The sequence below is a fragment of the Macaca fascicularis genome, chromosome 7 (assembly GCF_037993035.2).
Source record: "Macaca fascicularis isolate 582-1 chromosome 7, T2T-MFA8v1.1".
Classification (NCBI taxonomy): domain Eukaryota; kingdom Metazoa; phylum Chordata; class Mammalia; order Primates; family Cercopithecidae; genus Macaca; species Macaca fascicularis.
Window position 1 is genome coordinate 129,796,825 of NC_088381.1, and position 16,535 is coordinate 129,813,359.

General features: G+C 36.0%; 1 protein-coding gene across 6 annotated transcripts in view; it reads left to right on the plus strand.

The window, feature by feature from the left end:
* The window catches only part of SYT16 (synaptotagmin 16), a 287,967-nt gene that overhangs the window by 142,371 nt on the left and 129,061 nt on the right, over window positions 1-16,535 (plus strand). The gene's annotated exons all lie outside the window — the stretch shown is intronic.

Genomic DNA, 16,535 nt, shown 5'->3' on the forward strand with positions numbered 1-16,535 from the left:
ATATAGGAATGAGTCTAATTGTACAGATATTTTGAATTTGTGTCCTTAAATTGCTTTTTATAGAGAACAGACACATTGGTTGTCAATGCTTAAAGGTTTCCAATTTCTTACCTCCTTTTTGTTGATTGCAAAGAATATCTGAACATAAACTATAGTATCTGTGATTATGCTGGTCAAAGCAAGATAAATGGTCCAAAAACTTTTTTTTAAATTTCCTCTTTGAAAACTTCAACCCCCACATAATGCCTGCCAAGTAGTTCTAGAGGTCTCCAGGAGACCTCTCTCTTGTACCCTGTAGACCAAACCTTTTGTTCACAGCATTTGCTCTCTTCCTCTCTCTGGTTCCCCCATGGTGACCTCCTAAATTGTTGATGACAGTGAAAGTCACCAGCACTGATGCTGGAGCCAACTGCTGTCTCCACCGTCCTGTTGAATTCTGAGGTCTAGGGCCTCACCTCTTACTGCTGCTGAAATTACCTTTGAAAACATCTCCTTGTTTTGCAAAAGCTGCTGATTCCTAATGCTGTACCTTTGATTGTCACTTCCTTATCCTGGGACCGAAGGAATCTGGGCTTGGGTCAACCTGAGTGGTAGACACCTGTGCTGTACCCAGGTCACCTCTACTCTGACCTTGTTCACTGCCTTTCCTGGGAGGCGCTGTGGTCCTTAGGGATGTGGATTCCTGGAGGAGAATGTAGGCATGCTCAAGCAAGACTGAAATCCAAACAAAGCTTAGGTTTAAGTCAGGGACTTCTGCTGCATGACTGAAAACATCATAGAATGTTTCAAACTTCTGCTGCTTTCTAAATGAATGAGTGAAATTGAGGCTATTTCATTGGAAGGAGAACTTTCAGGTTAATGGATACACAAAGATGGGAGGGATCTATAAATGGCATTTTAGATTTACCTCAGACTTATGTTTTTAATGAGATTTCTCACACTTCCCACAGTGGTGGCAGAAAGTTTATAATACCTGTGAAATTATACCTTTACTTTTTAATTGTTTGTATTGTTTTTGCTCAGTTATCTGGTTCCTTCCTTATTATTTTGTTAAATAAATTTTCAGCTTCCTTTCATCCTATTTCTAGTTCTTGTTGTGAGTCAGATGGCTGCAATTGGTTAGCTTTTTTTTTTTTTTTTTTTACCCCTTCACCAACCATGGAATGAAATTTACAAACATCTAGTGACTGTGTGACATGCTGAAGCATCTCTATTTATGTCGTTATATGCTCTGCCTTCTCCTTGAGCCATTGCTTGAAAATCAACAGATGGGGATATCCAGTGGCACGCCAGACATACAGTTAACTTTGAGGAAGTTTTTAGCATGAACTATGTGACCAAACTTTACAGCCATCTGATTTCCAATTTAGTAATTACTGGAATAATTAGATGAGTTACTCTGCAGATGGCACTTAAATTTCTTGACATATGTGCCCTTGTCATCTATAGCAGATGATATATACACTAGTTTTCTTCACTATAGCATTTGTATATAGGGATGCAACATGCCTTTTAAGCTTCCCTGTCAAAGTCTCTAATTTTGTTTAGACTCAGATGCCACCTTGGCTTATACTGATAGAGCTGTTGGCTTGCTCTGTTCAGTGTTACACATTAATTGTAGCACTGTGCTGACTACAATTCTCATGACCTATAATATTTAAACTTTATTTTTAATTCTAAATGTTGAATAATAAAATTACAGAATGTTCAAAGATGAAGGAAATAACTCTCAAACAAAATCTAAGGAAATTATGATTTTAAAAAATATATGTATTTGGAATTTAAAACTTGTTTTGAGATAAAATTCATATATCATAAAATTCAGACCCTTTAAATAATGTTTTCAAGGTTCCCCCATGATGTAGCATGTATTAGTACTTCAGTTTTTCAGTCTTTACCATAGCAGGGTGGTATATAGTACTTAACTGATTTATTAACGTATGATTAACATACAAAAGCTGTGGGTGTTTAGTGTAGACAACTTGATGTGTTTGCCGATAAGTATATACCTGTGAAATGATCAAGCCATCATCACTATCAATGGTATAAACTTGTTCATTGCCTCTAAAAGTTTCATACTGTCCCCCTCCCACTATTTTGGGGGTGAATTCAAGAGTACTTAACATAAAATCTACCCTCTTAGCAAATTTTTTAAATATACAGTACAGTATTGTCGATCATAGGCCCTATATTTTACAGTAGATCTCCAGATCTTATTTAGTTTGTATAACTGAAACTTCATATTTGTTGAACTGCAACTCCCCATTTTCTGCTCCAGCCACTGCCAACTAACATTCTATTTGCTTCTATGTGTTTGACTATTATAAATGTATTGCATATATGAGATCATGTGGTACTGTATTTATCTTTCTCTGTGTGTCTTATTTTACTTAGCATAATGTTCTTCAGATTCTTCCATGTTGTCACAAATGGCAGGATTTCTATTTTTAAGGCTGAATAATATTTTATCTTATGTATATACCACATTTTCTTTATCCATTCATCCATTGATGGATACTTAGGTTGATTCCATATCTTGGCTATTGTGAATAATCCTTCAGTGAACATGGGAGTGCAGATATCTTTTTGAGATTCAGATTTCAATTCCTTTTTGAATGTGTGTAGAAGCTAGATTGCTGGATCAAGTGGTAATTTTACAGTTAATTTTTTGAGGAATATCCATTTTGGTTTTCATGGTGTCTGTAACAATTTACATTCCCATCAACAGTGTAAAAGGATATCCTCCCCAACACTTGCTCCTTTTTTCTTTTCTTTTTCTCTTTCTTTCATAATAGTCATTCTAACAGATCTGAGGTGACATCTCATTGTGGTTTTGATTTGCATTTGCCTGATGACTAGTGATTTTGAGTACCTGTTGGTCATTTACATGCCATCTTTGGAGAAATGCCTATTTAGGTCCTTTGCCCATTTATTAATTGGGTTATTTGGCATGTTTGCTATTGAGTTTTAGGAGGTCCTTATATATTTTTAATATTAATCCTTTATCAGATATATGGTCTGAAAATATTTTCTCTTATTCCATAGGTCACCTTTTCATTTGGTTAATTTTTTCCCTTGCTGTGCAGAAACTTTTTAGTTTGATGTAATCCTGTCTGTTTATTTTTGCTTTTGTTGTCTGTGCTTTTGGTGTCATATCTAAGAATTGATTTGCCCAGTTTTAAAAGTTTTAAAAACTTCAGTGTTTAGAAGCTTTTAAAACTAAGTTTTCTTCTGAAAGTTTTATTGTTTCAGGTCTTATGTTTAAGTCTTTAATCCACTTCAAGTTGATTTTTGTGTATGGTATGAGGTAAGGGTTCAACTTCATTGTTTTGCATGTGGATATCCAATTTTACTGAACCATTTGTAGAAAAGACTGTTGTTTCCCAATAGTGTACTCTTAACACCTTTGTCAAAGATCAGTTGACCATATTCGTATCTGTTTATCACTAGGCTCTTAATTCTGTTCCATTGGCCTAGCTCTCTGTTTTTATGTGAGTGCCATACTGTTTTGATTACTACAGCTTTGCAATATGTTTTGACATCAGGGTGTGTGTTACCTCTAGCTTTGTTTTTCTTACTCAATATTGCTTTGGCTATTAAGAGTCTTTTGTGATTTTGAATAAGCTTTAGGTTTTTTTTTTTCCTATTGCTTTAAAACATGCTATTGTGATTTTGACAGGGATGCATTAAATCTATAGATTGCTTTGACAGGGATTGCACTAAATCTGTAGATTTTTAAAAAATTTATACATTGCTAAAATAGACAATATTTATTATTCCAATTCATGATCATGGGATGTCTTTCCATTTATTTGTATCTTTTAAAATTTCTTTCATCAATGTTTTGTAGTTTTCCATGTATGTCTTTCACCTCCTGCAGCATTACTGAATTTGCTGATTAGTTCTAACAGTTTTTTTTTTTTTTTTTTTTTATCTTTCGGGTTTTCTACATAGAAGCTTATGCCATCTGCAGACAGAGATAGTTTTACTGCTTCCATTCGGATTTGGATGCCTTTTATTTATTTTTCTTGCCTATTTTTTCTGGTTAGGACTTTCAGGACTGTATTGGAGAGTACTTTTGGAGACGGAAGTATGGTCATCCTTGTCTTATTTTAGATCTTAGAGGGAAGCTTTCCACTTTTCATTGTTGAAATAATGTTACCTGTGGGCTTTGAATAAATGGCCTTTATTTTGTTGAAGTAAGTTCCTCTATACTTATTGAGAGTTTTTCAATTATGAGACAGTGTTGAATTTTGTCAAATGCTTTTTCTGCATCTGTTGAGATGATTATGTGATTTTTATCTTTCATTATGTTAATGAGCATATTTCATTGATTGATTTGTGTATGTGGAACCATCCTTGAATCCTAGGGATAAATCTCACTTGATCGTGATGTATGATCCTTTTAATGTGCTGTAGAATTCAGTTTGCTAGTGTTTTTGTTGAAGATTTTTGTATATGCATTTATCAGGGAAATTGGCCTGTAGTTTTATTTTCTTGTGGTTTTGTCTGGCGTTGGTATTTGGTGATACTGGCCTCATAAAATGAGTTTGGAAGTGTTCCCTCTTTTTCCCTTTTTAAGAGTTTAAGGATTGTTATTAATTATTTAAGTGTTTGTTAGAATAAACTTATGAAGCCATCTGGTCCTGGGCTCGACTTTGTTGGGAGTTTTTGAATTATTCCTTCAATATCCTAATTTGTCATTGATTTGTTCGGACTTTCTGCTACTTCTTGTTTTAGGTAGGTTGTATGTTGCTAGGAACTTCTCCATTTCTTCTAGGTTGTCTAATTCATTTATGTATAGTTATTCATAATATTTGTTTATGATTCTTTTTAGCTGTAGGTTCAGTTGTAATATCTTCCCTTTCATTTCTGATTTTGAGTTCTTTTTTTTTTCTTAGTTCAGCTAAGGGTTTGTTGATTTTGTTTATCTTTTCAGAAAAACAACTCAGTTTTTTCAATTTTTAAAATTGTTTTTCTATTCTCTAGTCCATTTATTTCTGATCTTACCCTTACTATTTTCTTCCTTCTGCTAATGTTTAGTATTTTTTTATTTTTCTATTTCTTGAGGTATATAGTTAGGTTTTTTATTTGAGATCTTGCTTCTTTAATGTACGTATTTATTGCTTTAAACTTCTCTTCTAGTAGTGCTTTCCTGAGTCACATATGATTTGGTATGTTGTGTTTTTTGTGTCTTGATAAATATTAATTCACTTTTTGATTCGTTCTTTGACCTCATAATTGTGTGAGTATGTTATTTAATTTCCATGTGTTTGTGAATTTCCTGTTTTTTCTGTTATTTCAGTTTCATTTCGTTGTGACTGAAAAATATATTTGTAATGATTTCAGTCTTCTTAAGTTTGTTAAGGATTGTTTTGTGACCTAGTATGTTATCTATGCTGGATAATGTTCTGTGTGTAATTGAGAAGAATGATTACTCTGCTGCTATTGGGTGGAATGTTCTGTATGTATCTGTTAGATCCATTTGGCCTGTAGTGCTATTTAGTTCTGCTTTTTATTGATGTTTTTTTGTCTAGATGGTCTATATATTATAGAGAGTAGGATATTGACATCTTCTATTATATTGCATTGCTACCTATTTTTCACTTCCGATTTGTCAATGTTTGTTTTATATTTCAGGTGTTTTCATGTTTGGAGCATATATATTTATAGTTGTTATAGATCCCTGTAGAGTTGACCCTTTTGTCATTATGAAATGACCTTCTTTTTCTCTTGTGACTGTTTTTGTCTTAGTGTTCGTTTTGTCTAATACGAGTATAGCCACTTTTGCTGTCTTTTGGTTACCATTTGCATGGAATATCTTTATCCACCCTTTTCATTTTCAGCCTATGTATGTCCTTAAATCTAAGGTGACTCTTTTGTATATGGGATATAGTTAGGTCTTGTTTTTTGTTTTAATATATTCAGCCATTCTATATCTTTTAATTGTAACTTTTAGTTCACTTATGTTTAATGGAATTATTGATAGATAAGGGCTTACTATTGCCATGTTGTTAATTGTTTTCTCTTTTGTAGTTCTCTTCTTCCTCTCTTTTTCTCTTAGCATCTTTCTTTGTGTTTTGATTTTTTTTATAGTGGTATGCTTTGATTAATTTTTTTACCTTGTGTGCATCTACTGTACTTTTTTGTTATGGAGTTTACATTGAACACTTTATAGTTATAGCAGTGTATTTTAAGCTGATAACTTCAATCACATACACAAATTCTGCACTTTATGTCTTCCCCCAATGCTTTGTGCAACTGATGTCATATTTTGTTTCTTGCTATGTTATGCTTCTATGAACAAATTTCTGTGGTTATAGTTACTCTTACTATCTTTTCCTTTAATTTACATTCTGGTGTTAAATGAGATTTACATACTGCCACTACAGTAGCACAATATTCTGTGTTTATCTTTATGTTTACCTTTAGTAGTGAGTTTTATATTTTAACATGCTTTTGTGTTCTTTAGCATCTTTTAATCTCCACTTGAAGAATTCCCTTGAGTACTTCTTGTAAGGCAGGTCTAATGGTTATGCACTACTTTAGTTTTTTTGGGGGGCTGTTGGGACAGGGTTTCACTTTTCACTCTGTCACCTAGGCTGGAGTGCAGTGGTGCAATCACAGGTTCACTGCAGCCTTGACCTCCCAGGCTCAAGTGATCCTCCCACCTTAGCCTCCCAAGTATAATAACTGAGACTACATGTGTATGCCACCATGCCTGACTAACTTGTAAATTTTTTTGTAGAGAGGGTGTCCATGTTGCCCAGACTGGTCTCAAACTCCTGTGCTCAAGTGATCTGCCCACCTTGGCTTCCCTAACTCAGTTTTTATTTGGGAAAGTCTTTATATCTTTTTCATTCTTAAAGAACAGTGTTGTTTTTTTTGCTTAGGATTGCCTTCTTCATTCAGGGTCTTTTTTTTTTTTTTGCATATGAATTTTAAAGTAGTTTTTTCTAATTCTGTGAAGAATGTCACTGGTAGTTTGATAGAAGTAACATTGAATCTATAAATTGCTTTGGGCAGTGTGGCCATTTAAAAAATACTGATTCTTCCTACCTGTGAGTGTGGAATGTTTTCCTGTTTGTTTGTGTCATCTCTAATTTTTTTGAGCAGTGTTTTGTAGTTCTCATTGTAGAGATCCTTCACTTTCCTGGTTAGCTGTATTCTGAGGTATTTTATTCTTTTTGTGGCTATTATGAATGGGATTGTGTTATTGATTGTCTTTCAGCTTGGATATTATTGGTGTATAGGGATGCCAGTATTTTCATACATTTATTTTGTATCCTGAAACTTGGCTGAAGTTGTTTATCAGATCAAGGAGCTTTTGGGCAGAGATTATGGAATATTTTAAGGTATAGAATAATATCATCTGCGAACATGGATAGTTTGACTTCCTCTCCTCCTATCTGAATGCTTTTTTTTTCTTTCTCTTGCCTGATTGCTCTGGCCATGACTTCCAATACTATGTTGAGTAGGAGTGATGAGAGAGACCATCCTTGTCTTGTGCTGGTTTTCAAGGGGAATGCTTCCAGCTTTTGCCCATTCAGTATGATGTTGGAACAGAGCTTGGAGTTATCATATTACTTGATTTCAAAATATCCTACAAGGCTACAGTAACCAAAACAGCATGGTATTGGCACAGAAGCAGAGACATAGATCAATGGAACAGAATAGAGAGCCTAGAAGTAATGCCACACACCTACAATCATCTGATCTTTGGCAAAGTCAACAAAAACAAGCAATGAGGAAAAGACTGCCTATTCAATAAATGGTGCTGGGATAATTGGCTAGCCATATACAGAAAATTAAAACTGGACAACTTCCTTACACCATGTGCAAAAAATTAACTCAAAATGGATTAAAGACTTAAATGTAAAACCTAAAACTATAAAAACCCTGGAAGGTAACCTGGGAAATACCATTCTGGACATCAATCCTGGTAAAGATTTTATGACAAAGATGCCAAAAGCAATTGCAACAATGACAAAAATTGACACATGGGACCTAATTAAATGAAAGAGCTTCTGCACAGCAAAGGAAACTATCAACAGAGTAAACTAACAACCTACAGAATGGGAGAAAACTATTTACAAACTATCCATCCAACAAAGGTTTAATATTCAGAATCTATAAGAAACTTAAAGAAATTTACAAGCAAAAATAAGCAACCCCATTAAAGAGTGGGCAAAGTACATGAACGGACACTTTTCAAAAGACATGCATGTGGCCAACAAGTATGTGAAAAAATGCTCAATATCATTAATCATTATATAAATGCAAATCAAAACCACAAAGTGACATCATCTGATACCAGTCACAGTGAATATTATTAAAAAGTCAAAAAATAACAGATGCTGGCAAGGTTGTGGAGAAAAGTGAACACTTACACACTGCTGGTGGGAATGTAAATTAGTTTAGCTATTGTGGAAAGCAGGTTAGTGATTTCTGAAAGAACTTAAAACAGAATTACCATTCAACCCACCAATCCCATTAGTGAGTATATAGCCAAAGGAATATAAATTATTCTACCATAAAGGTACGTGCATGTGTATGTTCATTGCAGCACCATTCACAATAGCAAAGTCATGGAATCAACCTAAATGCCCACCAATGGTAGCCTTGATAAAGAAAATGTGGTACATATATACTGTGGAATACTACACAACCATAGAAAGAATGAGATTATGTCCTTTGCAGCAACATGGATGGAGCTGGAGGTCATTATGCTAAGTAAACTAACCCAGGGACAGAAAATCAAATAACACATGTTCTCACTTGTAAGTGGGAGCTAAACATTGAGAGCATATGGACATAAAGAAGGGAACAACAGACACCAGGGCCTACTTGAGGATGGAGAATGGGAGGAGGGTGAGATTTGAAAAACTATGTATTGGATACTATGCTTATTACCTGGGTGATGAAGTAATCTGTACACCAAACCTCTGTGACATGCAATTTACCTATATAACAAACCTGCACATATATCCCTGAACTTAAAAGTTAAAAAAAAAAAAAAAAAGGACAGTTTTGCCAGGTAAATATTTTGTTTTGTAGTTTTTCTCCCAGTACTTATATCATCCCATTGTCTTCTGTTCTGCAAGGTTTCTGCTGGGAAATTAACTGATAGTCTGTTTGGGGGTCTCTTGAATGTGACATGTGGCTTTTCTCTTGATTCTTTCAAAATTCTTTCTCTCAGACTTTTGGCAATTTAATTCTAATGTGTCTCAGTATAGATATTTTTGTGTTCAATCTAGAGAGTTTTGAGATTCATGAATCTGGATGTCTATATTCTTCCCAGTATTTAGGAAGTTTTGGTGATTATTTCCTTAAATATGCTTTTTGCCCCTTTCTATATTCTCCTTTTTGGACTTCCATAATGTATGTATTTGTTCACCTGAGAGTGTCTCATGAGTCTTGTAGACTTTCTTTATTCTTTTCATTCTTTTCTTTCTGTTCCTCTGACTGGATAATTTCAAATGGTTTGTATTTGAGTTCACTCATTCTTTATTCTGCTTGATTAAGTTGAAGCTCTCTCTTCAGTTCAGACATTGTATCTTCAATTCCAGTATTTGTGTTTGGTTCCTTCTTTCTTGTGGCTTCTATTTCTTTCTTTTTTTTTTTTTTGAGACGGAGTCTCTGCCACCCGGGCTGGAGTGCAGTGGCCGGATCTCAGCTCACTGCAAGCTCCGCCTCCCGGGTTCACGCCATTCTCCTGCCTCAGCCTCCCAAGTAGTTGGGACTACAGGCGCCCACCACCTCGCCCGGCTAGTTTTTTGTATTTTTTAGTAGAGACGGGGTTTCACTGTGTTAGCCAGGATGGTCTCGATCTCCTGACCTCGTGATCCGCCCGTCTCGGCCTCCCAAAGTGCTGGGATTACAGGCTTGAGCCACTGCGCCCGGCCGGCTTCTATTTCTTAATTGTACTTCTCATTTTGCTCACATATTGTTTTCCTGATTTCATTAGTCTATTTTGTGTTTTCTTATAGTTCATTGAGATTTTTAAAGATGGTTATTTTCATGTATTTTTCAAGCAGTTTATGTATCTCCATTTCCTTAGGGTCAGTTTCTAGAGCTGCAATAGTGTCCATGGAAGATGGTGAACTTAATCGATAAATATTGTGTAGGTTCTGACTGCCCCACCGACCAGTAGTTCCTCCATCTCTTGTCCCTTTCCCTCAGGCCTTCCTATTCCTTGAGACACAACAATATTAAAATTAGACCAATTAACAACCCTCCAATGGCCTCTAAGTGTTCAAGTGGAAGCAAGAGTCTCTCAGTTTAAATCAAAAGCTAACAATTGTTATACTTCATGAGCAAGATATGTCCAAAGCTGAGATAAACCAAAAGCTAGATCTCTTGTACCAAACAGCTAGTCAAGTTGTGAATGCAAAGGAAAAGGCTTAAGAGAAAATTAAAAGTGCTACTCCAGTGAACACACAAATGATAAGGAAGCAAAACAGCCTTATTGCTGAAATGGAGAAGGTTTTAGTAGTCTGCATAGAAAATCAAACCAGTTATAGCATTCCTTTAAGGCAATGCCTAATCCAGAGTAAAACCCTAACTCTCTTTAATTCTGTGAAGGCTGAGAGAGGTCAGGAAGTTGCAGAAGAAAAGCTTGAAGCCAGAAGAGGTTGGTTCATAAGATTCAAGGAAAAAAGTCATCCCCATTACATAAAAGTGCAAGGTGAAGCAGCAAGTGCTGATGTAGCAGCAGCAAGTTAAACAGATGGTCTACCTAAGATCACATCTTCAATGTAGACCAAACAGTCTTCTATTGGAAGAAGAGGCCATCCAGGATTTTCATAGCTAGAGAGGAGACGTCAATGCCTGGCTTCAAAGGACAAACTGACCCTCTTAGTAAGGGCTAATGTAGCTAATGACTTCAAGTTGAAGCCAATGCTCATTGACCATTCCAAAAAGTCCAAGAGCCTTAAGAATTATGCTGAGTCTAATCTTCCTGTGCTTTAGAAATGGAAAACAAAGTCTGGATGATAGCACATCTGTTTATAGAATGGTTTACTGAATATTGCAAGCCCACTGTTGAGACTCACTGCTCAGAAAAAGGAGACTCCTTTCAAAATATTACTGCTCATTGACAATGCACCTGGTTATGCAAGAGCTCTGAGGGAGATGTACAAGGAGACAAATGTTTACACTCCTGCTAACACAACATCCATTCTGCAGCCAGTGGATCAAGGAGTAAGTTCAACTTTCAAGCTCATTATTTAAGAAATATGTTTTGCAAGGCTATAGCTTCCCTAGATAGTGATTCCTCTGACTCATATGGGCAAAGTAAATTGAAAACATTTGGAAAGGTTCACCACTCTAGATGCTATTAAGGACATTTATGATTCCTGGGAGGTCAAAATACCAATATTAACAGGAGTTTGGATGAAGTTGATTCTAATCTTCCTGGATGACTTTGTGGGGCTCAAGATTTCAGTGGAAGAAGTAACTGCAAATGTGATGGAAATAGCACACTAGAATTAGAAGTGGAGCCTAATGACGTGACTGAATTGTTGCAATCTCATGCTTAAACTTGAAGAGATGAAAAGTGGCTTTCGTATAGATGAGCAGAGAAAGTGGTTTTTTGAGATAGAATCTACTCCTAGTGAAGATGCTGTGAATGTTGTTGAAATGACAACAAAGGATTTAGGATGCTGCATAAACTTAGTTGATATAGCAGTGGAAGAGTTTGCCAGGATTTTGAAAGAAGTTCTGCTGTGGATAAAATGCTCTCAAACAGCATCATATGCTACAGAGAAATCTTTCATGAAAGGAAGAGTCAATCAATGAGGCAAACTTCATTGTTGTCTTATTTAAGATAAGAGCCACCCCAACCTTCAGCAACCACCTGCCCTGATCATTCAACCACCAACATTGAGACAACATCCTCCATAAACAAAAAGATTATGTTTCACTGAGGGATCAGTGATTTTTAGCATTTTTTAGCAATAAAGTATTTTTAATTAAGGTACGTACATGGTTTTTTAAAGACATCCTGCTATCGCACATTTAAGAGACTACAGTATAGTGTAAATATAACTTTTATGTGCCCTGGGAAACAAAAAAATTGTGTGACTTGCTTTATTGTGATATTTGCTTTATCGTGATGGTCTGGAGCTAAACCTACACTATACCCAAGGTATGACTGCATTTTCAGTTCTCTTGGGTGCATACCTAGGAGTGGAATTGCTGAGTTATATTTGGAATTTTAAACATGTCTAAACAGGGCACTTTTTGTGCAACCCTGATTAGGCAATCCTGTAAGTCTTGTGTTGCCACCTTCTGAGTCATTTCTATGACACTCTACTTATTTAGAAAGCACATAATCTAATCTACAGTTTAACATATCTATGGCCAACGGTCCTTCATGCACGTCTTTAGACTTCTCACTAAGTACTCATAAGCACAGAAAAAGATGACATTGAAATTAATAGATTCTGGAAGAAACATGATGAACTCTTTTGAAATAACCAAACTTGCCTTTCTCTAACCTTTCTCTAACTGAACTAAGCTTTCTCTCTCCTTAGCTAGACTTGAACTTATTTCTAATGCTCCCCATCCCTCACCCCTGCCCCAACCTGGAAAGATGGAGAAAAACCATATCTTCACTGTTTGTCTCTGACTCAGATATTCAAAGGTCATAATAGTGCATATGGCAGAGTGGTTATAAGCATGTTTTAACTTCTTTAACTTAGTGAAAATGTGTAGGGAATGTTTAAGATCTGTCAGATTGTAGAGGAAAAAACAAATAGAGAAAAATGAAAGTTTGTAGCTGAAGAAATAGTAATGTAGTTTAAGATGGAACAAGCGCAGTTGAAATAGAAGAAATTATCGAAGATGCAATCGAATAAAGTTTTCCTAAGCTTGGAAAAAAACAAAAACAAAAAACAAACCATGGATATGTGATGAAATCTGGCTTCCAGGAAAAATGAACAAAGAGACTCATAGAAAAATACATTCTGGTAAAATTTTTATGTTATAAAGGAAAAGGTTCTAGTAGCATACAGACTGAAAAATTCTGTTGCCCATATAGTAACGAAAAGTAAGCTGCATCATCACACTTATTTATGGAGCATTAAGGCTAAAAGGTAATGTAGCAATGTCTGTATAATTTTGGGAAGAAAAAAATATTGGGACTTACCTGAAAATTTTATGCCCATCCATAGTTAAGCCATTACTACAAGAATTAACAAAAATGTTTCTTCTCCAAAAAAGCAGAGTTATTTTGAGTAACATAGGGGCCATTTTCTACACTTTTTCTTGTCTTTGAAGGTTATATTGAATAATCTCTTTATATTACCTTCAATCTGTGAATGTTTTTACATTAAATTCATTAATATAAGCATATGAAATGGTATCTCAATTATGATAAAATAAAGTCAAGAAAAGATTATTTACCAAGCTAAAATGTTAAGTGACAGGTGATAAGATTGAACATTATCATCATTTTTATATTTTCTAATATTTTCCAATCATTCTACTCTATGCATGAATTACTTATTTTTTCTTTAACTTATTTAAAAATAATTAAAACTTTTTAATGAATACAAATATTTATAAGCCCAAACAGTGAAGTCTTTACAATTTTATATTTGCCAAGTAGCTAAAGTGACTGAAAGGAAGCACACAAAATCTTAGTAGTGAGTTGTTTTATCTTTTTCCATATTTTGCAGATTTTATGTAATGAGTTTCATGCTGCTTTTATGATGGAAAAAAATCCTTTATTCAAAAACAAAAGTTTAGTTTCATTAATTGATGACATTATAAGATGCAGATGTTTCTGCTTATACATCAATCCTGTTTTTCCTAAGACCTATATTAATGTAAATCATATCCTATGTTGGTAGTTTTACTGACACCCTTGAGGTATATCTTTCCAGGAGTTTTCACTGATAGGCACATTGGCCAATGTGTTGTAACATAGAAGAGTTCCAACATTTATTCAGGCAACAAATTATCTATTGAATGCTTACCTTATGCTAGCTGCTGAGAGTACAGTGAGTAACTCAGACATAGTCCCTGTTCTTATGAAATTTAAAATTTGACATTTGAAATTGGTTAAGAAACTGTCAAGGGCTTGGTAGGTGGCAACACACTGTAGAAGCATTCAGCTTTGGCTAGAAGAACAAGAAAGGTTTTCAAAGGAAGCATGGTACCAGATTAGCTAGAGGAGCAGTTGTCCCAGGGAGTTGAAATATGCAAAGATCTGGAGGTGTGACCTACGTTTGGGGAAACAGAAATAGGTGAACACAGCAACAACCAAGAGTTTGATGTTGGGGAGTGATGAGCAATAAAGGCTGGAATCAGTATCCAGGTCATGAAGGGCCTTGTAAATTGAGTTAGGGAATTCAGATTTTGTCCTCTGGGTAATGGGATGCCATTGGATGGTGCATTAGTTTCCTAGGGTTGTTATTGCAACAAATTACCATAAACTTGGTGACTTAAGACAACACAAATCTACTCTTACAGTTTTGGAGGCCAGCAGTTCAAAATCAAGGTGTTGGTAGGTTGGTTCCCTGGAGGCTCTGAGGGAGAATCTGTTCTGTGCCTATCTCCTAGCTTCTGGTGACTGCTAGCCACTCTTCACACTCCTTAACTCGAGGTTTTGTAACTCTAACCTCTGCCCTGGGCTTCACGTGGCTTTCATCTCTCTGTGCCTTCTGTTTTTACTGTCTCATAAGGATACTCATCATTGAATTTAGGTACAACCCTAATCTAGGATGAACTCATTTCAAAATCCTTACTCTAATTACATCTTCAAAGACCTTTATTCCAAATAGGATCACCTTCTGAGACTCATGGTGAACATGTGTCCTTGAGGCCACACAGCGCAACCTGCTACAGAAGGCTTTAGAAGGGCAATTGAACAAACTTACAAATGAAATGACTTATACATTTCAGAATGATTGTTCTGGCTATTGTATGGAGAATGGACTTGAGGGGGCAAGGCTAGAAACAAGGAGATCAGTGGGAATCTAGGTATAGAGTACCAGCAACTTTAGAGGTAAGAAAGTGGAGATGAGACTGAGTGTGGTGGCTCACACCTGCAATCCCAGCACTTTGGGAGGCTGAGGCGGGCAGATCACTTAAGGTCAGGAGTTCAAGACCAGCCTGCGCAACATACCACAACCCTGTCTGTACTAAAAATACAAAAATTAGCTGGGTGTGGTGGCGCACACCTGAAATCCCAGCTACTCAAGAGGCTGAGGCATGAGAATTGCTTAAATTTGGGAGGCGGAGGTTGTAGTGAGCCAAGATTGTGCCATTGCACTCTAGCCTGTGTGATGGAGTAAGGCTCTGTCTCAGAAAAAAAAAATGGTGATGAGTGTAGAAAATACTTTGAAGATGGTTGATTGTGGAAAGAAGAAGATAAAGGGGTGTGGTTGAAGAGCATGTGGTGGTGAGGAGGGAATTTTAAAGGATGGGAGACACCTGGTGCATTTCTCATGCAAATGAGAAAGACACAGCATCCACAAGGGAGAGTGGCTGACAACACAGAAGTGAAAGGCAAAAAGCTAGAGAGGGGAGGAGGATGGGATCCAGAGCTCAGACTGAGTACAAAGCAGCTGATCCATCCCATATTTGATCATTCCTAGATATTTTAGTAGCTCTGGAAAGTTGGTGATGAGAAAGATGGTTTACTCCTGTTTAAGGACTCTGTCAAGTACCACACTGATTACTTTCCTTGTGTTACCTCTGTTAACCTTTGATGTAGCTGTGTTTATTTTCTCCTTTTATAGTTTAGCTCACTGAAGCACAAAGAGGTTAAATAATTTCTGGAAGGCCACACAGATAGTAAGTGGTAGTGTCATTTCAACCAAGCACTGTGACTGCTGATCCCTTGCCTATAACTACTACTACAGTGTACTGCTTCTGAAGGGAGGGGGCATAATCAATATGCACATACTTTATTTTTCATGGTGTGTGTTGGTTTTGATAGCAGGCACTGTTATTATTTTGCAGACTATGAAGTTATTATCTTGCCTGCTATTTTTGTTTTGTTTTGTTCATTCTTATATTGGCTTGCCACTAGGTTGAATCAGTAAGGCAGTATCATTTATTTCTTTATCTTTTCAAGGTGTTGGGATTGGTTTGATTCATCTTTTCTCTATTTATCTGGATAGTAAGGTTAGGCGAGTATTATCCCTTCATATTATTAAGGCTTTGTGTTATTCATATTATTAAATCATATATTAAACCTGCCCAATGATTAAAGCTGCTCTTAGGAGATTCATTTTCATAAGCATATTCACGTATACCCAATTCCCTTGAATCATTCTTAATGACATTTGTTCTGTAATCTAACCCTTTATACAAGTTAATTTCTGGATGTCTTTACTGAATGTTACTTTGGCTCAAATGTCACTTCCTTAGAGGATTCTTTCCTAAATCCCAAACTAGCTCCTCTGGTCTCTCTGTTATATATGCTCATAGCTGAATGCAATGGCTGGGACTCTTTGAGGCGTACTGACCTTAGCCAGGTCAGTTAAAGGGCCGAGTTTTTTGATACTGAGGAGGAGGAGGAG